We start from the raw sequence: 26,361 nt of genomic DNA, 5'->3' as shown, positions 1-26,361 counted from the left end.
CCACTCCTAGCAGTTCGCACAAGGAAGCTTCAAGCGAAGCGCTTTTTTTTGCTCGACTTGTCAGACAGTCAGAGACTTAGCAGCAGATTTAAATTGATAACCTACTAATTAATGTCTAATATAAAATAAGCCACAATGTCAAATTATCTATTAGAGAAACAAGGTCTTATTTAAATGGACGATCCATTAATTAGAGTCCAATATAAAATGAACTATGGTGTCAAATTAACTACTACAGAAACAGGGTCTAATTTAAATGGACGATGATCCAATGATTACAGACTCATATTTAATGATATTGCATTTCATTGCCTCGTTGAGGAAAGTACAAGGGTCATCAAGGGTGTTAACTGAGTACAAGGTCCTGAATTCGATGCCAGGGCCAGGAAACTGCGTCAGGACAACGTCGCTTTCTGCGCGTGCTTGAAAGAGCCATCTTACTACTACAGATAGGGACCAGTAGGGCTGATGCCTGACCTGGATTTGCGGACCACCTAGTGGGTTTACCGGGGCTCTGGATCAAATAATAGGAGTTCCTACTCCTGCTCTTTGAGCCGGAGAGAAGGAGTGTCAGACTCTTACTGACTAAACACCACCTCGTTCCTACTCCTGCTTTAAGCTGGAGCCGCAGTAACCTGCTAGCGGCTAGCCCGTTCGTAGCTCAATAGCAGAGTGAATAGGTAACTACTGTCTACGTCTGTGTGTACCATCTTCGGCCACATCTTCGCTTCGCCGTCCTGGCAGTAAGCGGGTTGGTGGCCCAACGCAGACTTATGAACGTTAAAAAAAACTGCAGGACCCGAAGTGAAGTTAGGATATATTTAATGGCTGTATGATAACTAAGAGCCAGATTCACAATGTCTATATAGCAGCTATGTGCCAGAAAAATTAGAATTAAGAACATAATTTGTATGAACTATCTATCACATAAGTTTATCAAGCACTTATATGAAGGCGCTAAATATGACTAGGTACTAACAAATTACTACACAATACAACTAACAGACAATAATCAACTGCGACCCAGCATCACTAATTGTATAATGGACCATTATAATAGTAAAACGAGCCATGATACTATTATTAATTCATTAGTCGTGTCCTAATTAGCATAAAGGTTATATCTTAGTGACATTCTAGCCTATGTATTTTTTGCTATCTTTGTTAAGGTCATTAGAAGTTTCATTATAACTTTCGTAAGACATACTAAATTAATTATTATGTTATCGGCTTACTCACGTAACTGTTTGACGAGGAACTCAATTAGATTTAAGCCATGCTAGAGGCTCATATTCATGAGCATCATTCCGCGACACACGACGCGGCGATTGTCGCGCTGCTACCTGCTACCGACAATTAGCTGCGCGTCTCAGGGACATGAATAACAGTCTGGATCCCGCAACGAAATAAATCAGATGATATTATTAAAGGAGAAGAAAAGAAGCGAGGGGGACTATGTGTCTCCTCCTTGACTGCGAAGCAGTCGTGCTGGCTGAGGAGGAGGCGGGACATATCAGGGAACAAACCTCTTCGTGCCCTAGTAGTCGCGAGAAACACCGACCGTCGGACCACAACATATGGAGCCCAGTAGAGCTGATGCCGACCCGGAGCTGCGGATTGCCTAGCGGGTTACCGGGGATCCGGCTCGAAAAGCAGGTGTAGGAACAGGGTAGTTTTTAGTCAGTAAGAGTCTGACACTCCCTCTCGCTTCGCCCAAGGCGAGAGAGAGAGGTCATTCGATGATTTTCCGCCCTTAAAAAAAGCCATGTCCCAAATTTCATCCGGATTTCTTTAGCCGTTTTTATGTGATTGAATAACCAACATACACACAAACATTCGCATTCTTAATATTAGTAAAATGTATTTGGTTGAATTAATAAATTTGAAAATGCAAATTAGCAATAGCAATTATTAGGGTGCTGTTGTACCAGAGATGTGCTATGTAGCTATGCTACGAAAGACGAAAATCTTTACGAAAGTCACTCCAAAGATGTGACATTTCCTGATAAGCCTTCTCTTCTTGGTACAAATTACTGACAATATCATTGTCCAGAATAACAAATACCGGAAAACTGAAGCCAAATCAATCGTGTTGTTAGAATTGTACCTTCCAACCATTGTATTGAAATTATTTTGTGATTTTTCTCAGAGCCAAAGTGTTGTACTTTGTGTACACAGCTGCACATCAAGCTATACAAAACCAGTATAAACTGGTTGATATATGTGCAGTCCTCGTGTACTACAACCTCGTGGCATAGCTACATAGCACATCTCTGGTGGAAAAGCACAGTAAGACTCTTACCGCTATAGATACTCAGGGGGTCTACTCTAATTCAACGAAAAACGAAGTTTCGTCCGAAACTTCGCAAATTTCTTACTACAATTCCATTTATTGCGAACATTTGTGAACAAAAATGAACAAAAGAAATGAAGATAAATAAATCGTTTTTGATTTGAAATTAAAAATAAAACGTTATTTTAAGTAATTTCATTAGTAAATTAATAAAACCTACGGCCGAAAATTAAACGAAACTTCGCATTCGAGAACCGGAGTAGGCCCCCAGAGTTGTTTAATGGTAACTTAACCCAGTCCTTAGCGATTGTTTTCGATCTTTAAAATCAAAATCGTTACTAAGGAATAGTTTAAGTAATCATTAAATGTCTCTAAGTGCGGCAGTTACTGACAAAATACCACAAGTTTCCTTCCTTGTGCGAACTGCTAGGGAGTGGAACTCCTTGCCGGAGTCTGTGTTTCCTGATGGGTATAACCTGGGTGTCTTCAAAGCCCGAGTGAATAGGTTGCTTATGGGCAGACGTGCTTCATCGTAGGCCGCATTATCACTTACCATCAGGCGAGATAACGGCTAAACGTCGACCCATTTAACGTAAAAAAAAAACAAAACTTTGACCCGGAGTTGGAGCAGGGGTGCAATTAGTACGTCTTTCCCCTCTAAAAAAAAATAATAGTACGGAGCAAAGCCAATTTGCATATTGACACGACCTTGGCAACTGTCATTAATGAATCGAAGTTAATTTTAACCGCGGCACTGATTTGAAAGTAAGGTAAACGGGTTTGTGAAAGTTAAACCGACGTTTATGCAAAACTACCTTAGATGCCGAGCTTTGAAGGTTTGTGAGAAAGACAGTGTTTGCCTCTCTGTCTTATTTGTTGGGGAGCTTAATAGGGATGATGTCGGGGTATATAAAAATTTATAAACGTTGACCCACACTAGGATTTTCTCCTGTGTCGTGGGTGCGTTTACAAACATACAAGTTCACATACACATGACACCCAGACAAAAAACAACAATTTGTGGATCACACAAAGAGTTACTAAATGCGGGAATCGAACCCGCGACACGTTGCACGGCAGGCAGTTGCCCAGCCACCGTGCCAACCGTGCAGTCAAGTCCGTCAGTTAGGTAATGAAAACATAATATTAGACATGTATTTATTCATTTTGTCATATAAGATAACAATACTTAGATAACACGAATCAAAGTTTAGGAGTGGGAGCAAATACGTCATTTCCAAGCATAAAACGCACGAAACGGATTTTAGTTTGTCTTGTACAGAAACTCATACAACTGCGTCCACTGATCCGCATCGTACGGACCGCATCATCAGCAATGCCTACATGCGATGCGTACTGATGACGTCATACGAAACGCGTGCGATGCGTGTTTAGTGAGGAGGTATGTTTAAGTGAACTGTCAATAAAATAATTGATTGATTGAGTGATAAATGGCAAAGAGAAAAACTAACTGAGGTTGCGCGCGCGCGCTCGGCGACGTCGGCTGCGAGTCGTGTAATTCCCGGAATTTAACTGTTTATGCCTATTTTTCGCGAACGCTCGGAAGTTCGGAGTATTGACTATTGTTAGTAACCATGGTGCAGTGTAAAAAATGTAATAAGTTTGTGGCTTCGGCTAAGGACGAGATTATTAAATGTAAAGGGACTTGTGAAGCTGTGTTTCATAAAAAATGCGCGGCAAAAATAACCTTTAAAAACGAAAAATGTGAGGACTGTGTACCTACGTTCGAGTCACCTAGTTCTGAGGACTTCAATATCAGAAGCATCCTGGCAGAAATGAATAAGAAAATGGATATTATGTTCAACATGGAGAAGAAACTGAGCGAGTTAACGGAACTTGTTGATTTTATATCCGAAAAATACGACAAGATGTGTGAACTTCAATCTTCAAGTGAAAAAAAGATAAGAGCCTTAGAAAACAAGAACGCGTACTTAGAAAAGTGTAATAAATCGCTAGAAGAACGCGTTAACGAGTTAGAAGAGAAGGACAAGGAGAAGAAGGTGGAGTTATCTGGCTTAGAGAAGAATAATAACGAGGACATTTCAAAGGTCGTAACCCAAATCGCTCAGAAACTTCAATTGAACACCGGTGATATTGAATGTGTTGAGAGGGTGGGACGAGAAAAACCCGGGTCGGAGAAACCACCTCCAGTAGTTGTTACTTTGAAGTCTAAACATGCACGTAATAAATGGCTTGAAGTACGTAAGAGTGTAATAACTAACGGCCAAATATATGGCACGAATAATAATAACCGGATTTACATCAATGAAAATTTAACTCGATACAAGAGAAGTCTACTATGGGCTACAAAGTTGCAGCTTAAAAAAACCTATAAATATATTTGGGTTCAAGATGGCAAAATACTAATAAGAAAGAATGATGAACAGAAAAAAATTATGTCGATTCGTTGCGAAAACGATATCGAAAAAATATTAAACAACGATGCATCAGCTGAGTAGGCCTAGTCAGGCACACCGACAGCACACTAACGCGCGCGCATAGTGCGGCGTACACACTGCGTGATCACTTCCACCGCATTTAATAATGGATAGATTTGACACAATAGATACACTGGAATGTCAGTATGATCGGCATTTAAATTTGAGTAGTTGGAGGCGAAATATCTCAAACAATGATAAATACTTGCGAGTGTTGCATTTAAATATCCGTTCACTTAGGAAGCACTTTAATGAATTACTTGTGTTATTAAATGGCTATACAGAATACATCAATGTGCTGGTACTGTCCGAAGTTAATATTAAGAAAGAAGAGGTTCCGTTATATTATATACAAGGGTACAATCTATTTACAAAAACAAGAGAGAACAATAGAGGAGGAGGATTGCTGATATACATAAAAGAAGACTTAACTTTAACAGAAAAAACATCCCGAGTCAATTCCGCTGAAATCTTACATGTTACAACGCAAATTAATAAAACTATCTTAAATATTATCGCAGTGTATAGACCGCCAAGGACAAACAAATTACAGTTTATTTCGGAAATGGAAAAGTTAATAAAAACAATACCGAGAAACGAAAGTGTTATCATTGTGGGCGACATCAATATAAACTTATGTGTAGTGAGTGACGTGTGTTCATCCAAGTACAAGGACTGTTTGTGTGAACTCGGCCTTACGTGTGTAATACCGGACAGCGAGGTGACGCGCGAGGCGATCGTCGCGGGCGAGAGAGAGGCGTCGTGCATCGACCACGCGTGGGTGCGAGCGAGACAGCTGCGGGAGTGCGAGTCGTTTGTTATTGAGTGTTTTATTTCCGATCACCATATGATTGGAGTTGCATTTCCTATAGGAAATAGCATAAATATGGACGATTCGGGTATGGAGTGTCGGTATGTAATTAATAATAAGTTAGTTTATAAGAATATATGTGATTATAACTGGTCTCAATTGTTGGATATTAAATGTCCGTTAGAACTTTACGATAGGTTACATGTTGTATTTAATAAGATCTATAGTGAGAGTCAAAGTATTATGTCAAATACGAAAAAAAGAACGTCACAACCATGGGTAGGAGAAATGTTGAAAAACATGTTAACACGAAGGGATCAGTTATTCAGGGAATGGAAAGCGGATCCTAAAAACAATACAAAAAGACTAGAATACACGAGATACAGAAATAGGGTAAATAAAGTAGTATTTAAAGAAAAAAATAAATATAAACAGGAAGAAATTAAAAAGTGCAATGGAAATCCTAAAATGATATGGGAAAAAATTAACAGTTGGTTAGGTAAAAGAAAAGCTAATATAGATAGTATAGTGAGTAAGTACCTGGGTAATAGTGATACAATGTACAATATATGTAATAAGTTTGCAGATACATTTACTCAAGAAATTGTTAATATTAAGCATAATTGTAACACAAAGTTCCTAGATAGATCTCATTATGTTAAGCCTAGTATTGTAACATTTCGTTATAGGCCAGTTGGGAGTGACGCAATATCCAAGGTCATTGACAACCTCAGCATTGACAAGGCGCCAGGCATAGACTGTATAAGAACTATAGATCTTAAGTCAATAAAAAAGCAAATATCACCTGTTTTGGCACACTTTGTCAACATGTGTTTGTCCAGGGGGCAATACCCTACTTTGCTTAAGAAAGCTTTAATAAGACCTATATTTAAACAGGGAGCCCATACTGAATATTCCAACTACAGGCCAATTGCCATCCTTTCCGTAATAAATAAAATAGTAGAGAAAATAGTAGTAGGTCAGGTCAGCGAGTTCCTGGAACAGCACACGTTGTTATCAGATACTCAGCACGGGTTCAGGCGCGGTCGCAGCACGGCAACGGCTTTGGCGGGGTTTTCCGAATATATAAATGACAGGCTGGACCAGGGTCACCAAATCCTTGCTCTTTTTATAGACTACAAAAAGGCGTTCGACACGTTAGACCATGAGGTGCTCCTCCAGGCCATGGATGATTGTGGTATCAGGGGACCCACTAATATGTGGTTCCGTACTTACCTAAACGAAAGAACCATCCAGACTAGCTTGGCGGGTATCACGGGACGGGAAGCTGGGGTTGCTCTGGGAGTGCCGACCGGATCCGTGTTCGGGCCAGTCGGATACATCATGCACGTGAACAGCGTAGCAAATGTGGTTAAAAAGTGCCAAGTTTACATGTACGCAGATGATATGTGCTTACTATATTCTTCTAAAAATATACTCGAAGCCAGAGCCGTGATTCAGGAGGATTTCATTAACATCACCAAGTGGGCGCATGATAATGGAATCATCCTGAATGTAAATAAAACCAAAATAATGCACTTATACTCACCTCATAACTTAGTTGCAAAACGATTCAATAGTTCAGATATTAGTATACAGGGTCATACTTACGAGTGCTTGCATGCAAATAACATTAGTTGTAATTGTCAAAATATAGAATATGTTAAAACATTTAAGTATCTGGGGCTGTGGGTGGACAGCCACGCCAACTGGCGGACGCACGTTGACACAGTGTGCACAAAGCTTAGAACAGTTTTGAGCAAGTTTTATGTACTAAAAGCGCCACTAAGTAGAAAAACGTTACGCATTGTTTATTTTGCTCTAGTCGAATCGCTAATAGGTTACGGGTTAAGTGTCTATGGTCGTACTTTTAAAACTTATTTAGATAACATTAAGTCCTTGCAAATCCGCTTTCTTAAATACCTTGTACCACCTAAAGTCAAACAAAAATGTAAACAGAACTATGAGAAATTGTATATTCCATGTAAAATACTTCCTGTTCACGACCGGGCCAAATACTTTTTGATTCTTGAACAATTTTATAGTCAGCAAAATAAAGAAAAAGTTACAAATAAATACAATACAAGGCGTGTAAGAGAAAATAAGCTAGTCCGTCCACCGAGTAAAAATTATTATGGGTCAAGAACCAATAAGTATCTGATTCCGACATTATATAATGAAAACGATTGGTTAAGGAATATTAATAGTAAAATAAATAAGCAATCTCTAAAAAATAAATTAAGAAAAATGTTACTTACCGAACTTACCAAAAAACATAGTACTTAAAAATATTGATGAATGTCAGTATGTTGTATGTTATAATAGTAATAAATATAAGTATATAGTTAAAATATAAGTATGTAGTATATAGTTTGTTAATAGAAGTTAATTTAATTTTTTTTGTTAAGGTAAAGTTTGTTCCGAGGTTTTTGTTGTTAGTTCATATAATAATAGGTATAAATAGATATATAATTTAGAGCGCTATTCCCGCCGTCAAACTGTCTTAACAGTTTGGTGGGTTTATTTGATGTTTAATCTTGTTAAAAACAAATAAAGCATTTTATTATTTATATTATAACACAGTTTCGCGTTATCCTAACCATATTATCAGCATATTACGAAACATAGTATGATATTATATATTGACACTATCAGTTGCCCCGATCGACGTGAGATGAATCACTATATACAACGTGTATGTGATACGAATTGGTATATGATTCATATACATACCTAAATACAATGTATTTGCGCAACATGTGTATTTTTCAAGTATTCGGGGTTTTTTTTAGAAACTAAAATCCCTAGTATTAGGTTGTTTTTTTCACCAGAGATGTGCTATGGTACGTTGCTGTAGATGCGTTTGGCTTCCACCAATCATATTCATTGGTACACATAGCTTGGTGCACATAGGTAGAAATGGACTCAGTTAAGCTATGTGTTTTATTGGAAAGATGCGTGCTATGGATGTATGGATAGCTTCCCTACAATCGTACATCGTTCCATACATCGGATACTCGAGCTGCAAATCATCCTCGCACAGCTACATAGCTTACCATCAGTTGAAACGCTCACATAGTTTCGACAGCTTAGCTATTTACTCTCTGGTGGAAAAGAACCCTAGATAGGGGCCTAATCAATAAGTTCAGAAATAATATCGCATTTAATACTATAAATTCGAAACTTTGTATGATTCAAGTCAAAACTTGCTGAAAGGATTAAGACTATCCTCATGCTTTGATTTGTTTATAATTTCACGTCGATTTTGACAGCAGGCTTGGTTAAACTATTCAATATTTTGCATTGCATGTTTGTAAACGGCAATCGAATCACAACCACACGTGTTTAACTTTCCATTTCGCCGTGAACTACGCTCTCGTTTCGATTGGTTCACAACGCCACCGGCGAGATACTTGGATACTAGATAACTTGGAGATACAGATCCATTGGTCTGTCGTTTCATGTAACTCGAATGCATGGGCTGAGCACCATCGTGTCCTCAGGGATGTGGTCGGCGACGGCGACTTATCGCGTCCAGCATTGGTTCAGGCCATGGTGCGGAGTTAGGGGGACTGGGATGCCGTCTCCTCCTTCTGCGAAGCAGAAGGGCGCGTGAGAGAACAAACCTCCTCACGCCCCAGCCGTCGCGAGAGACACTGGGCGTCGGGGATCGCGTGATGATCTCCGGCCACCGTAAGTGCGGGTCTGCGGACGGCAAGCAAGGCTAGTTCGCGCCGTGGTATCACTCCGGTCAACTTGGCCCAGTAGAGCCGAAAACATGGCTCTCCCACGTGAGTACGTCAGAAAATCATAATATTGAGTCATGTATTAAAAAAAGGCATCGAAAAGGGGTCAATGTCGTGTTTACATTGTCATGATTCACCGCTATAGTGATAATAGTATCATTACCATTAGAATTGGTTACATTAGACTGATTAGTCTGCAAATTATCAGAGTTCAAAGTCAAGAGGTTATAGTTTAAAAGTTCAATGTTCTAATAACGACAGACAGTTTTGAAATACAAAAATACACTGTATAAACTACGAAACTCCTGTTAAAAAGCAATAATACTTTCTGATCCAGGAATCGAACTAATAAGCTACTACTTTTCGTGATAGGTATAAGCCGGTAAACGAGCAGACGTATCACCTGATGGTAAGAAATCGCTGCCGCCCATGGACACCCGAAACACTAAAGGCGTTACGAGTGCGTTGCCGGCCTTTGGGGTTAGGAATTTGAGGATTATTAGGGATTGGAGAAATTGAGGAGGGACTGAGGGATAATTGAGCCTCTGATATCCTCACTCACACGACGACAACTTAAACATAGTTTTCTGTGAGGCCGTGGTATCACCCCGGTCTAGCCGGCCCATTCAGCCAAAGCATTTGCTATTTGTATTGCCCAAACTTTCAGAAAACTTTGCCCTTGGTCTAAACAATCAAAATCGCGCTTGACAACCGCACTTATGACTAATCAACTCGATACACTCTCATTTTATCTAAATAGGAAAAAGTGTATCTGTCAAAACAGTTATCAGTCCATTTTTCAATCTTCACACCTGCACTTCAATGTCAAGAATTTCTGCGAAAATCTTACTATTTTTACAGTCATACCTATTTAGCCTATAGATAGTGAGCTGTCATAACTATCATATTTAAAGATATTGGTTTTTTTTTATAACGTCACGCCATATAGTATAAACTATAGTTAATCTCTACCTATTATCATTTCTTTAAAATTATATAGTTTATATCTATAGCTTCTGCCAGCGGCCATGATACATACATAGTACATAAATACAGGTGAAACTGACACCACCCACATTATTTGAAGTCGGTTATAAAACGGAGATAATTGGGTGATACATTTTATTAGATTTAGATTTCAGCCGTGATCGTCTCACTGCAGGGAAAAGGCCTCGCTACCTAGACTCCTCTCTGTTTAAAGCTTTTTGCGGCCAATCCTTGTCATAGCTTCAGTTCGTCCCGCCATCTTCTTTTGGGCCTGCCGCGACGTATGTGGACGTTCAGCGGAAGTGAGTTTTTCCACCGCTCATCTGACATGCGGCAGACGAGACCATTGCCGTTCCACATTATATAGGAACATTTTTTAACTACGCCTCCATTTTGACGAACCGAACAAAGATGCGAGGTTATTTATGTACCTACCTAATCAGAGAAGACAGAATGACAAAGCGTATAATACTTATTTAAAGTAAAACATAGACAAACAAACAAATACACATAACAGCTCCTACCTTTGTTTAAAGTTAAACAATAATAGATCTTATCATAACTAAGTAGTGTTGATAATTCAGTTTTCAGCAAATATTTGCAGAATACACACTGAAACTGAAGGGTATAAACAGTTTAAGGCGAAGTTCTGTGTTTATAGAAAATGGTGAAGGCAGAAACATCGAGAATTGTATCTGTTAACTTCTTTCTAAACAGTGAAATCAGTCGGTAAATATGTAGGTAAGGTATTAAAAAAAAAATCTTGAGCTATTTTTTTTAGGGGGAAAATTTATTGAATGTCTTCTGCACGGCTTGGTGAGACGGGAGTGAGTGTCACTCTTTCCGACTAAACACTACTCCTGCATTCCGAACCCCGGTAAACCCGCTAGGTAATCCGCAACTCCAAACATTATGCCTGATAGAAGAATCATTTGGCTCATGCCAAGGCCTTTTTTGAGGAGGGAACATCATCCAATGACTTCTCCCACCTTGGGCGAGGCGAGTATAAGTGTCAGACTCTTACTGACTAAACACCACCCATGTTCCTACTCCTGCTTCGAGTTGAAGCCACAGAAGCTTATTGCACTGGCCTCCTAAGTCTGAACATACTACGCTGAAAACTGCATCAAAAGCGGTTCATCCAAACGCGAGATAATCGCGTACAAACATACAAGTTAAACTGAGAACCTCCTTTTTCTTGAAGTCGGTTAAAATCTCGACACCTCCTCCTTTTAACAGCACGCAGTGGTGCAATACATTAAACAAATATTATCTCTTAACTATCAAGGCGCCCTCTATCTGCCGTCAGTGTAATCATGAAAACATTAATTGTTGAACAAATAGACGGGCACTTATTTAATTATCTTTAGTTTTATAACGAGAAAAATGTATGAGGAGAAACCCAGGTAGCATAATGTTGTGTAATTTCTTAATTTGCAACACTAAACTATCTTTTAGAAACAATTTTTTTTTTTTGTTTTTTAGTAAATGAAATCTTTTATTATTACTCATACAATGAGTTAATCTATGCTTCCGGGCCACAGATCACCAAGGATATCTTGACGTATGACAGGTCCTGTCATATTACAAATAATCAGTGTTACCTGCTTATTCTAATCTATTACACACCACCATCCCTTCTCTTTTCGCGGGTATCAGCTATTAACAATAAATGAAACAGTTTTATCAATAGCAGTCTATTATTGAACTATGAACCTCCTTCCTCTACACAAAAGAGGTTTTATGTGATAAGGCGGCAAACGAGCAGACGGATCACCTAAGAACCAGAAAATGCCATAATATGAAATGAAATCGAACCCGCGGCACGTTGAACAGCAGCCAGTCACCCAACCACAGCGGGATACCCACAGCAAGAACACCAGTACACTACAATTCGATTTTTTATTAGAATTCGATTTTAGCACCGGACGCACGGAGCAACTCCATATGTGATCCACAAATTGTGGTTCCGGGTCTAGGTGTCATGTGCATGTGAATTTGTATGTTTATAAACGCACCCACGACACAGGACCAAATCCTAGTGTGGCAACTTTTTATTCTGGACACAATTTTAGACTCCGTGCTACTACCGAGAAATTTTCGAAAATCCGAAAAAAGCCCAGTAATACTTTGCCCGACCCGGGAATCGAACCCGAGACCCCTTGTTCGGCAGTCGCACTTGCGACCACTCGACCAACGAGGCAGTCAAAAAAAAATTGAATTAAAGCATTGGCGAGCACCTCTGCCGATCCCTTTTTGACTAAACTATTATACTGCAGATAAAAGCGGTAACCGGCTAACATTTACCGTCTAACTGATAACAGAACTAGGCAATGAGCACGTATTCTGAATATTATGACATACAATGATTAATTCATGCTATTTAACCAGCACCCTTAGTACGAGTCTGCTTTACCTTTAAAATAATAGAAACGAGAGTACTCTCATTGGTTGGTCTATTCGAGCCGGCCAATCAGAGCGCCGAACGCGCGGCAGTTTCGATTACTTTAACATACATATACATAACACCATCGCCTGTTTCCCATGGGGGTAGGCAGAGACAATGGAACACCAATTGCTATGAATCTTACACACCTCTTTCGCTTCATCAACAGTCATTAGTCTTTTCATACATGCTCGTCGGTTAAAGGTACTTTTAATTTGGCCCTTTTTTAATATATCGCCAATCTGGTCGCTATATGTCCGTCTGAGGCACCCTCTACCGAAGATTACGATTACTTTAAACATAAAGGAAACTCGTACTAAGGATAGTGACTTAAGAGAGTTGTCCCCAATCTGTAATTGTGCTCTTTACATAGTGACATGCACTCAAATTCTAGATTCTGTGCGCTTGGGAACACGTTAATATGTAGATAGTAACAAGTAATACATCACGGGAGTCAAAAGGGCCGGCTCGACTGGAGTGATACCACGGGCGAGCAGAAAACGACGAGAAACAACGCTTTCGTTACGTTGTGTAACTGAGGTTTTATCAAAAATTACCGGAGGCCCAACTACCTCAATCGTCTCAATCCTGGATTCCCCATCAACCCTTAAATTCCTTACCCCCAAAAGGCCGACAACGCACTTGTGTAGTTGTGTGTGTGTACACATATTACCTGATGGTAAGCAATCGCCGCCGCCCATGGACACTTCAAACACCAGAGGCGTTACAAGTTGCCGGCCTTTTGGGGGTTAGGAATTTAAAGGTTGTTGGGGAATCAGGGATTGGGAAGATAGGGAAGGGGCTTAGGACTCCAGGAAGCTCACTCACACAACGAAACACATAGGCAAGCGTTGTTTCACGTCGGTTTTCCGTGAGGCCGTCGTATCACTCCGGTCGAGCCGACCCATTCGTGCCGAAGCATGGTATTGCTATTTTTCGAGCAATAAGGTAAGATAGACATAAAACATATTACATAATGAGACATAACATGTGTAGCTACATGAGAAAGTAATAAATAAATAATAATTAGCAATTAATATTACATAATTATAATCTCAGGAACAGAAAGTACATAATTGATATGACACTTGACATTTGACATCACTAGAGATATAACTACATATAACATTAACTATATGCCTGATTGATATAATAAAATAAAATAAATTATAGGGTAGGTGACTAGTTTGTATTTTAATGTCCGTCTTGTAGATTATTTTAAAATATTCGACGCGTATTTTTTATTTATTTTCGGAAACAAATACTTTCTGATACATATAGGTTAGAAATATCGGGTCATGTCACTTCTATGTCTACGTAGAAATATGACGGGGTATAAAAATTAAAATATTACTTAATCCGTCAGTTAGATAATGAAAAATATTAAACACGTATTATTTTTTGTCATATTAGATAACAATACTTAGACAAAACGAATCAAAATTTAGGAGTGGGCACAAACACGTCATTTCTACGTATAAAACGTACCTAGAAGAGCCATCACATGATATTTCAAATCTTTGACAGTACTTGATTTCGTAAGAAAATAAAAAATACGTGTCTCATATTTTAAAATAATCTACAAGACGGACATTAAAATAAAAACTAGTAATCTACCCTACTGAACAACAACGTTTTTTACCCAACCAGGAACACGAACGCACTCGCTAACCAAACCAAACCGCTACACCATTGATAAAAACATTATGTATGTCTAATGTCTATTCATATAACATTACGTCATATAAAATCACATGGCATGACTTTGCATAAACATCATATGACGATCAGTTTCCATACTGAGTTCAGAGTCAATTGGAAAACTCCTATACATCTAACTTCTTCTATAATATAAAAATAAGTCGGGTTTTCCTTCCTGACACTATAACTAACTCCAGAACCGAGTTAAAAAAAAAGAGTAACGATGGAGTTTCCTGCTCGTTCTTCTCCATTCGAAACAACACTTTTGAACGAGCACCTAGTTTCACTGACGGACTGACTGACGGACAATTCTATTTGACGTTTCAAAAGTGCCTAATTTAGGATTAATTGAAAAAAATGCTTTGACTTTGAAACGCATGAACCGATTTCCACGGATTTTCAGCCATTGAACAGGTCTCGGGCTCTGTGAGGTTTATAGCAAAGAAAATTCGGGAAAAATCAAGAGAAAAACAGGAAAAGTTTGCTAGTGATCAAATAAGTATGAAAGAGGAACAATCTTAGGAAGCTTTTCCATCAGATATGCTACGTTGCTGTGGATGCGTTTGGCTTCCACCAATCATATTCATTGGTACACATAGCTTAGCACTGGTGGAAACGGACTTAGCTAAGCTATGTATTTTATATGGAAAGATGCGTGTTATGGAGGGGCTTCCCTACCGCGCATCTTCCACGCACAGCTACGAACGAACATTAAAATAAAAATTAGTCATCTACCCTATTGTCTTATTGTGGTTAAGTTAAAAGCAAAAGTAAACTTAAATAAATATTAAAAGAGTTAAGAAAAAATGGTAAACTAGTTGTTATGTTTTGCGGTTAAAATATTTGCGGTAAGTAAGCACAACGCATATTACAATTTTATATTAACTAGCTTTACGTATGATTGTAATTCCCCGATGATGTGGGCAGACAAGTACCTATGTTGGTATAGGACCAAACTTTCACGTACTTTTTGCTAGTTACGTTACCACATAGCGCTTCGCTTCAAGCTTCCTTGTGCGAATTCCTAAGGTGTAGTTAATTCTTTGCCAGAATCTATGTTTTCTTCTTTCACCCCCTATTACATGGGACTTATAACACAAATGGTGAAAAGTGGCTATACATTGTATAGCGGCATTACGTGCCGTAATGTGCACCTTTGTCTACTCCTTCGGGGATAAAAGGCGTGACGTTAAGGTAGAGAGAGACGATATATACAATGTAACATCAGCTTTTGACCATTTATGTCATGATACGGCATCAATTGGTCATGTACCGTATTAGAGTCAAGTCGAGTAAAGTCAAAAATAATAATTAGCTTGACCCGGAAATCGAACCCTAAATGACCCTTACCTCGACACTCGACAGTCGAGCTTGCGACGCAGTCACCTAACATAAATCTAACAAACCTAACATAAATCTAAATAATCTAGACATACTATAGGTAAATAGGTACTTCATAACGTGACGTCATCAGAGCAAGAGGTGAACGACCAAATAAGCACGCGTATGAAACATTATGAAATACTTCAGCAGATACCTTCAATAGATTATCAATCCTAATACAAAAGCAACAGAGTCGCAAATCTATTAAAAAGGGAGAGAGATTCATTTATGTGCGGTTTATCAATCACCTAATTTATTTAGAAGAGGTTTATCTATTGACGCATTCACCCAGGTTTTTGACCCAGATCCAAAAAAGGAGGTCAGTTATTCAGGACTATGAGTTTTTTTTTTATTGGGACAAGCCCGCCACAACCTCCCATATCGCTGCAACTCCTGTAAGCCAGGATCTACAGTAGATACAACTATTAGGACAATGAGCTGCAATATGCAACGTCACGCCTTTTATCCTCAAAGGTGTAGGCAGAGGTGCACATTAAGGCACGTAATGACGCTATACAAACACCCACATTTCATCATTTTGTGTGTCCCATGTAATAGGGGGTGCCAATTCAATTTGATGTTCCAAAAGTGTCTAATAATAATTAATTGAAATAAATGCTTTGACTTTGACTTCAAGCGGAGAAGTAGAAACGGTGTGGTGTCAAGTCAGTAAGAGTCTGACACTCCCTCTCGCCTCACCCAAGGCGGGAGAAGTCATTAGATGATTCCCCCCTCAAAAGAGCAACCAAGCTAATGGCAACTCGATCAACGAAGGAGTCAAAATGTAAACATTAAAACCACAAAAGCCAGCTATGTTATATCAACATACAACATACAACCATTGTGCTGACGAGCCAACATAGACACTAATATTATGTCAATAAAATCTGTTTTTCCGTAAACAAATTTTCAAGCCATATGGAGGGTCTTCTCGTTCACAATAACACTTGTTTTGGACGACGCTGAAGTAACATAATGCAATATTTTGAACATCATGGATTGTCAATTAATTCAAGAGTTTTTAGAGATCACAACTGTGTAAAAACATTTATTATCACTATTTTTTTTTTGAGGGAGGAAAATCGTCCAATGGCCTTGGGTGAAGCTAGAAGGAGTATCAGACTATTACTGAATTAAAATCACCCCGTTCCTACTCCTGCTTTGAGCCAGAGCCTCGGTAACCGATAACGTCCGCAGCTCCGGTATTATCACTACACTACTGACACTACTCATACCGTAGGTATCGTAAATCGTAATTACGATACGGGCAAAGGCACAGGCAAAAGCTAGCCTCAAATAACACTAAGGAGGAGGTGGGGCGCGTAAGTGAACGAACCTCCTCACGCCTCAGCCGTCGCGAGAGACACTCCGGGCGTTGAAGATCGTGCGACGATCTCCGGCCACCGTAAGTACGGTTGGCGTAGGAGATCGCGCGACGATCGTCGGCCACCGTAAGTGCAGGTCTGCGATAGGCGAGCAAGGGTCGCTCACTGCCCGACCAGAACCAGACGCGTGCGTGCGGCTCAAAGAGCCATCAGACCACCACAGATGGGGTCCAATAGGGCTGATGTCGACCCGGAGCTGCGGACTACCTAGCGGGTTACCGGGGCTTCGGCTTGAAAAGCAGGAGTAAGAACGGGGTGATTTTTAGTCAGTAAGAGTCTGACACTCCCTCTCATCAGGAGAAGTCATTGGATGATTTTACAGCTTCAAATAACTTATTATTATAGATATTATGCAATGTTTGCACGGAAAGTAACCGATAGGAAACAGCTATGTCATGTACAGTTAATTATGTTCAAAGTTAATTACTAACTAACTAATAGTTCCGCAAGTTTAAAATAAATAGTCTTTAAATAAAACTAATTACAAACGTCTAGATATTTTTTTATACTATTATTAGAACTTATGACGGGATATTTACCATGTTTATTGATACTCAAACTCTAATAATAGTGTTAGTGACCATGTCAGTTTAAAAACTTATTTTTTTATACTACCATTAGCTGCTGCCAATCTTACTAATATTATAACAAAATGCGAATGTTTGTGAGTTTGTTTTGATATAAACCGATAAACGAACAGACGGATCACCCGATGGTAAGCAATCGCCGCCGCCCATCGACACTTGAACACACTGAACCGTTTGTTACTCAATCACGCCAAAACAGTTGAAGGGATGGGGATAATGTTTTGGAATAGGGGTAAATTATGGTTTGGAATAACATATCGGATACTTTTAACCCCACGGGAAGGCGGGGTAAATCACTGGCAGAAGCTAATAGATAATTGGTTGGCTACTGAGCCAACCAATGGTTACAAAAGATATAACTAGCTTCATTGAACAACATATAAAGAACTTGAGACGGGATATTTACCATGTTCATCCATGATCATGGCGCTTGCAATAGTGCCGAAATATCGGAAACACATCGAAATAAATAAACATGGTAAATATCCCGTCTCAAGTTCTAATAATAGTGTTAATGACCATGTCAGTTTAAAAACTGATCTATACTAATATTATAAAGCTGAAGAGTTTGTTTGATTGTTTGTTTGTTTAAACGCGCTAATCTCCGGAACTACTGGTCCGATTTGAATAATTCTTTTTGTGTTGGGTAGTGCATTTATCGAGGAAGGCTATAAAACATCACGCTATGACCAATAGGAGCCAAGCAGAGCGGGTGAAACCGCGCGGAAGTAGCTAGTAACATATAAAGAATCTATGCTATGCTTAGGAGAATGAAAGTCGTGAATCTTACGACCAGACACCAGTACCTGTAATCAGGGCCACCGGAAAACCTACGTTTAGACCTAGGCAGCAGGCAGTAGGTCGCCTAGGAAGCAAAAGTGACAGGCAGTACGTCGAGGTTACAAGTACAACTTACAATCACTATGCAGCTAGATATAGCGTGAAATAAATGCCATGAGAATATTACTTCTGCATTATTTTAAGTGTGGGAGAGCCATGCTTCGGCACGAATGGGCCGGCTTTGACGAGAGTGATACCACGACCTCACAGAAAACCGACGTGAAACAACGTTTGCATTTTATAAATGAGGTTACCGGAGGCCCAATTCCAGATTGGGAAAGGAGGTCCCTTCCCAACCTTCCCAATTCCCGATTCCCGAACAACAACCCTTAAATTGCTAACCCCCAAAAGGCTGGCAACGCACTTGTAACGCCTCTGGTGTTTCAAGTGCCCACAGGGCGGCGGCGATTGCTAACCATCAGGTGATCCGTCTGCTCGTTTACCGGCTTATTCTTATAGGAGGCAAACGAGCAGACGGATGACCTGATGGTAAGCGATCAGTGCCGGACATGGACACCCGCAACACTAGAGCCACAGGTGCGTTGTGCGTTTGCCCTCCTCTCCTCCTGCCTCCTATTCTATAACAAAAACAAACACGAATTTTCCATTCAGTCCCTTATTTAAAAAGAAAAAAAAATAACAATAAGTCGACTAAACCAGATCAGGTCAATGACCACATAATTAGTTCCATTATTAATTATATTCAAGTCACCTTGAGAAATACATTTAAATAACAAATTCTTATATATTTATCTTCTTGCTAATATACCGAGGGATTCTTATCTAGAAGCCTCAATCACATTTCTTGCTCAACAATTTCTTTATGGTATAGCCTGGCAAACGAGCAGACGGATCACCTGATGGTAAGCAATCGGCGCCGCCCATGGACACACGCAACACTAGAACAGTACCCTTAGTACAAGTTTTGAGTTACGTTTGAAGTAATCGAAACGAGATCGCGTTCAGCGCTCTGATTAGCTGACTTGAAGGGTCCCGACTGCTTCAATTTTACGATGACTTTCTTGTTTTATGGTTTTTTCATTTTTTTCATTTATGGTTTTTTAAATTACCTTTTTAGTATTAAAGTGAATAAAAAATAATTTCTCACCTTTTTCACGTAAGATTTTCAAAAAATCTCAGCCCGAACTACATGCCACACAGCTTGCTACGCGCAGCAATTTCGACTGAGTATTGTCTATCAGTCACATCAGCACTTTAAATATAGTGATCCTGTGTATTTACACGTACTTATCTATTGGCTGGTAAAAACAGGTTGAAACCTGTACGACCTGTAGTACGATCTAGGGTTGCCAGATACAGACTTTTTTATGAAACACGCCGGTAATCGAGCAGACGTATTACCTGATGGTAAGCAATCGCAATGGACACTTGAAACACCAGAGGCGTTACAAGTGCGTTGCCGGCTTTTTGGGAGTTAGGAATTTAAGGGTAGTTGTTCGGGAATCGGGGATGGGGAAGATTGGGAAGGGGTGAATTGGGTCTCCGGTAACCTCACTCACACAACGAAACACAACGCAAGCAGCGTTGTTTCACGTCGGTCGGTCGGTAGACTGATCATTTCCTGGACATTTCTAGGGCCACGAACGGAATCTGAGTTTTGGTGTCACATTCGAGACCAAACTGTAAAAGTAGGAATTAAGTAGATACCTAGAACTCACCCTTCCCGCCCCTTAACTCACGCAGCGCGATTTTCAAGCACGTTACACGTTTGGTTTCACTTTTGCAGCCATAGTATATTGCATTTTTGTGAAAATCTAGTATTTTTTCATTCCGGGACAGCAAAGTAAAATCAGTCTAGAGCATCGCCGTAAGGTATCTAGTCTCTCTATCTTCTACAGGATACATTTTGGAGAGTGTGCATCCAATCTATTCGACCTTATCCTACCGCCATCCTTTCAACATAGGACTAGTAGAAAGTCGGCCCACTATCATCCCTACAGAGTGGACTTCCCTTGGATGCGAACGAAACGGTTCGAATCCACGTTCCTAATCCGTGCAGCCAGGGAATGGAACAATCTACCGGCTTCTATTTTTCCTGAGAAATACAATCCGGGTCTTTTCAAGGTCAGAGTGAATAGGTACTTTCTAAGTCTGTGTGCTCCATCCTCGCTTCGCCGTCCTGGCAGTAAGCCGGTTGGTGGCCAAACGTTAAAAAAATACTAGACATGGGACTGCACACGACATTCCGGGACAATCCAGAAAATCCCGGCCATTTGGCAACCCTACCTGTAACTGCGAATCAGGTAGAAACATGTTGCTACGCGTTTACGATAAAGTACCTGCTTTCAAACATATGTTTATTTAAAATATTTGAAGGTCGAGCGTCGATTGTCTTTACATGCAGATGGTAAGGTACATTATGTACCTACGTAAAACATAAATAGGTATAAATAAGTGTTGTAATGTAGTATTCATTCAAATCTTAAAATGATGAATGCGAAGATTTGTGAAGATGTATATGTTTGTTCGTTTGTTACTGTTTTACGCGAAAACTACTGAACGGATTTAGACGAAACTCGGCAGAAAGGTAGATTTATAATTGAACGGATTTAGACGAAACTCGGCAGAGCGATAGATGTATGATCTGGAATAAAATCTCCGGATCTTCTCGTTCAAATTGAATAGTTAATTATTTTTGTGTTGGATAGTGCATTTATCGAGAAAGGCTTAGGAAATAAAACATCGTGCTGTGCTAAAGGATGCTTTTCCGCCAGAAATGTGCTGTGTAGATAGCTACATAGCACATTTCTGGGCATAGCATAGGCTAGGAAGATGTTAATGCTAAGCTATGAAACTAAAACTACCGGAGCTGCGGACTGCAAGAGTAGGAACGGGGTGGTTTTTAGACAGTGAGAGTCAGACACTCCCTCTCGCCTAGCACTGGCGAGAGAAGTCATTAGATGATTTTCACCCCTTAAGAAAAAAAAAGCTATGAAACTATGTGACTGTTACCACTGATACTAAGCTATGTAGCTATGCGAGTAAGATGTGCAATTAAGATGCGCCGCCGCAAAGTATCTGTGCAACACATAATTGCACACAATTTTTTCTACATAAACAGGTGCAAACTAAACTAATCATAAACAACACTCATTATTTACTATCACCGAGAAGAACACGTGTATGACATCGCTTAGATACCAATGATTAATTAATTATGTATACAAATACATATACATATACAATAAGTATACAGCTATACAATGTAGTATACACGTTTTGGCGGCATGGTCGAATCAATGGTACAGCGATTGGCACGCATGCCACGTGTGGAAAGGTCATTGCCCTTTGGAACATATAGTTATATTACGTTAGAATCTATGAATAAATAGTATGATAATGAGAGATACCGTTGTTCTGCTGTTTAGATAGCAATAATGCATCCTTTATGACGGAGGAAGAATCATCCAATGACTTCTGATGCCTTGGGTGAGGACAAGGGGTTAGATTCTTACTGACTAAAAACCACCCTGTTCCTATTTCTGCATCTAGCCGGCGCGTCGGTATCTTACTAGGCCGCTTTCAATTGAAAATTTAAATGTGGGAGAGCCATGCTTCAGCACTGCTGAGCCGGCTCGACCGGAGTGATACCACGGCCTCACAGAAAACCGACGTGAAACAACGCCTGGGTTGTGTAAGTGAGGTTACCGGGGGCCGAATTACCCTTCCCAATCTTCCTAATCCCCGATTCCCCAAAAAAGCTTAGATTACTAACCCAAAGGGCCGGCAACGCACTTGTAACCCTTCTGTTGTTTCAGGTGTCCATGGGCGGCGGCGATTGCTTGTACTTGTTCCATCAGGTAATGCGTCCGCTCGTTTACCGGCTGTATACCACAATAAATATAGTGATATCTTATGCATGTAATATACGTATAAACCTTCCTCTTGAATCACTCTATCTATTAAAAAATCCGCTTCAACATCCGGTGCGTAATTTTTAAGATTTAAACATACAAAGGGACATAGGGACAGAGAAAGCGACTTTGTTTTATACTATGTAGTGATAGGGACAGAGAAAGCGACTTTGTTTTATACTATGTAGTGATGTTTGTTTTATACTATGTATGTATGTTTGTTACGCAATCACGTGAAACAGCTGAACGGAATCAGAATGGCATTGACCTCTTTAGAGAATTGAGAGAATCTTTCACGTTTGACACATATTTTGTATCTACAGTCTATAGAAGATAATATTATCATTTACTAGCTATTGCCTGCGGTTTCGTCTGCGTAGTATAATAACGTCTGACTGTCTGAAAGAATTTGGGATTTGTTTCTAAAATAAAAGTAAAAAACTAAGTTTTTTTTTACATGTAATGGGTCGACGTTTGGCCGCTATCTCGCCTGATGGTAACTGATGATGCGGCCTACGATGGAGCACGTCTGCCCATAAGCAACCTATTCACTCGGGCTTTGAAGACACCCAGGTTATACCTATCAGGAAACACAGACTCCGGCAAGGAGTTACTTCTTAAGTTCTTAGTATATCAGCTGCCTGGGTCAATGTCCAAAACTTGTTCGTGTGATCGCTCTGTTCCATTTAAGATATAAAGGTAGATATTTAATGGTAATTATGTATCTCATAGAAAATAATGATATTCAAATAGTATTAGTAATAGAACTGTGAGTTCATCCGTGATCATGGCGCTTGCAACAGTGCCGAAATATCGGAAACTCATAGAAATAGAAAAACATGGTAAATATCCCGTTTCGAGTTCTAATACCAATTCATAGTGACCATGACAGTTCAAATATTTTTGTTACTTTCAATGAGACAAGCGCCAGAGTAAACACACGAATACCCAAATAAAAGTCCCTTCAAAATCCGTCCATCCATTTCAGAGATTAACCGCAGCAAACCGACAGACAACGTATATGTATTTATAACCTTTTAACACAAAAGCGTGAATACCACAAAGGGTTCAAATATTTCAATGAGTAACATCGCAACAAAGAATGAATGCATTGACTCATACCACTGGGTACCAAGCTGAACAATTAAATAATAAATGATCTTAAATTGGCTGGTTAAGCATATCAATTCAGTAGTGATGCGTGGCGGGATCTCATCTGTCCTATTTATTTTTATTCTATGTGATAGTGATTCGGATACTTAGCCACCAGAGATGTGCTATGTAAGAAGAAAAAAAGAAAAACAGTTTATTTGCACCATTAAAAAAAATACACACACACACAACTTCACGCCTTTTATCCCCGAAGGGGTAGGCAGAGGTGCACATTACGGCACGCTATACAATGTATACCCACTTTTACCATTTTATGTTAAAGTCCCATGTAATAGGGGGTGAGCCTATTGCCATATCCTGGACACAATTCCAGACTCCGTACTACTACCGAGAAATTTTCGAAAATCCGAAAAAGCCCAGTAATACTTTGCCCGACCCGGGAATCGAACCCGAGACCCCTTGTTAGGCAGTCGCACTTGCGACCTCTTGGCCAACGAGGCAGCCAAAAAAAGTACAATAAACATAAAATTAATAATTATGATAAAAAACAAACATAAACATAACTAGTTATGCTATGAAGATACAATAGCTAAGCTGTGAAACTACATATGTGACCGTTTCCACCAATACTAATGGCATTCAATGATGAAAAGTGGGTGTACATTGTACAGCGGCATTACGTCTGTGATTACGTGTCGTAATGAGCACCTTTGCCTACCCCTTCGGAGATAAAAGGCGTGATGTTGCATGTCTATGTGACAATGATTCGGGAGCTTTTCCATCAAAAATGTGCTATGCAGCTATGCTACGAAGATGCTAGCTAAGCTGTGAAACTATGTGACCGTTTTCATTAATACTAAGCTATGTTGCTATGCGAGTGATTTGGGTGCTTTTCTATCGGAGATGTGTAACTACGTTGCTGTAGATGCGTTTAGCTTCCGGCAATCATATTCATTGGTACACATAGCTTAGCACTGGTGGAAACGGACTCAGCCATGCTATGTTGTTTTATATGGAAAAATGCGTGCTATGGACTATGGATGCGTATTATAGATGCGTACTATGGATAAACCGAACTTCCTGATACCGGGCTAATGATAGTCATTTTACTCCTCAGAAAATGCCATCACCACTTTTTGGCCGGAACAGCAATAGAAAGCGCAACACGTTGCACAACAACCGGACATCCAACCACTTCGCTAACCATACAGCATTTTACCTTAAGGAAAGTTTTAAGTTATTTATTTAACACTCGAGAAAAAGGGGGCAAAACCGCAAACCAGAACCAGTATGTCAAGGAAGATGTTACGTACAGATGGCAATGACTGGCTTGAGGTGAATTTCTGCAGCATTTTCCTTAAGAACGGGGAAGCCCAGTCAATTTTTATGTAAATTGTAATGTTAAGTACTTATTTTACTTTAAAAGACCTGTATTTGTACCTAAAGTTACATTCTACATACATACATACATAACTTCATGCCTGTCTGTCGTGGGGATAGGCAGAGCCAATGGACCGTCAATTGATACGACTCTTACATTCCTCTTTCAACAGTCATCAGTCTTTTCATGCATTCTCGTTAAGTTTAAGGGGAAAAGTATTCAATGACTTCTCCCGCTTTGGGCGAGACGAAAGGAAGTGTCAGACTCTTACTGACTAAAAACTACCCCGTTCCTTTTCCTGCTTGTCGAGACGGAGCCCCGGCCCCGGTATGTCCGCAGCTCCGCGATTTAACTGTATTTGTAAGTCACATTCGTACATAACGTGCCCAATATTGTATCGACATAATATAGTTTTCAAAATGTGCCCAATATAATTTTCAAAAATCCATCCAAATCCATTTTATGGTAACTATAAGCCGGTAAACGAAACGAGCAGACTGATTACCTGATGGTAAGCAATCGCCGCCGCCTATGGACATCCGAAACACCAGAGATATCACCAGTCAATCGTGGCGCGCAATTGGAATATTGTCAGATTTGGGCACACTTTAAAGGAATCGCTAGTGTTTTGCCAAGCAGCAATGAGCCATGCGCCATTGTGTGCATTGTAAAGCAGGCCCATGACAAGCCATAGTGTTTGGGGCCTATAGTATACAAGTGAACTTAGGCTACCGGAGTCCGTTTACGTACCACCGTAAGCTTTGTTGCTACCGGCTATCGACTGCGGACAAAAAAACCTCAGCAGTTTTTTTGCATAAGCAACGAATTATTTAAAAGACCTTATCAGTTTTTTTTCTTATTTAATTAATTATGTATTAGATACAAGGACATATAAACCAGTTTTCTTTCATTATCATTTCAAATAGCTACTTACTCTGAAGTATTTACAAGATAAACTACACAATAGTTGAAACACATTATCTAATTTAGTTATGACTTTGAAGTTTGAATAACTAATATCGAGCCCAATTACCAATTCCCAATCCCCGATTCCCTAACAACCCTTAAATTCCTAACCCCCAAAAGGTCGGCAACGCACTTGTAACGCCTCTGGTGTTTCAAGTGTCCATGGGCGGCGGCGATAGCTTACCATCAGGTGATACGTCTGCTCGTTTACGGCGTGTTCCATAAAAAAATTATGTGTACCTAATACCTACTCGTATATAGGTATTTATATGAGGTTATTAATGTTTCCTCAAAGCTCGAACTTTGACCCACATACCATTGAAATTAAATACCTAAGTAGGTACTTATACATTACCGTCAAATTACGTAAAGTAACTATTGAAATTAC

At 39.7% G+C, this 26,361-nt stretch overlaps 1 protein-coding gene across 29 annotated transcripts in view; it reads right to left on the bottom strand.

Moving 5' to 3' along the window:
- Nucleotides 1-26,361, bottom strand: part of LOC118280391 (probable multidrug resistance-associated protein lethal(2)03659) — a 79,317-nt gene that overhangs the window by 51,977 nt on the left and 979 nt on the right. The gene's annotated exons all lie outside the window — the stretch shown is intronic.

Source organism: Spodoptera frugiperda, chromosome 21 (assembly GCF_023101765.2).
Source record: "Spodoptera frugiperda isolate SF20-4 chromosome 21, AGI-APGP_CSIRO_Sfru_2.0, whole genome shotgun sequence".
Lineage (NCBI taxonomy): Eukaryota > Metazoa > Arthropoda > Insecta > Lepidoptera > Noctuidae > Spodoptera > Spodoptera frugiperda.
Note: the sequence above shows the minus strand (reverse complement) of the source record. Positions and strands in the feature narration are given on the sequence as shown.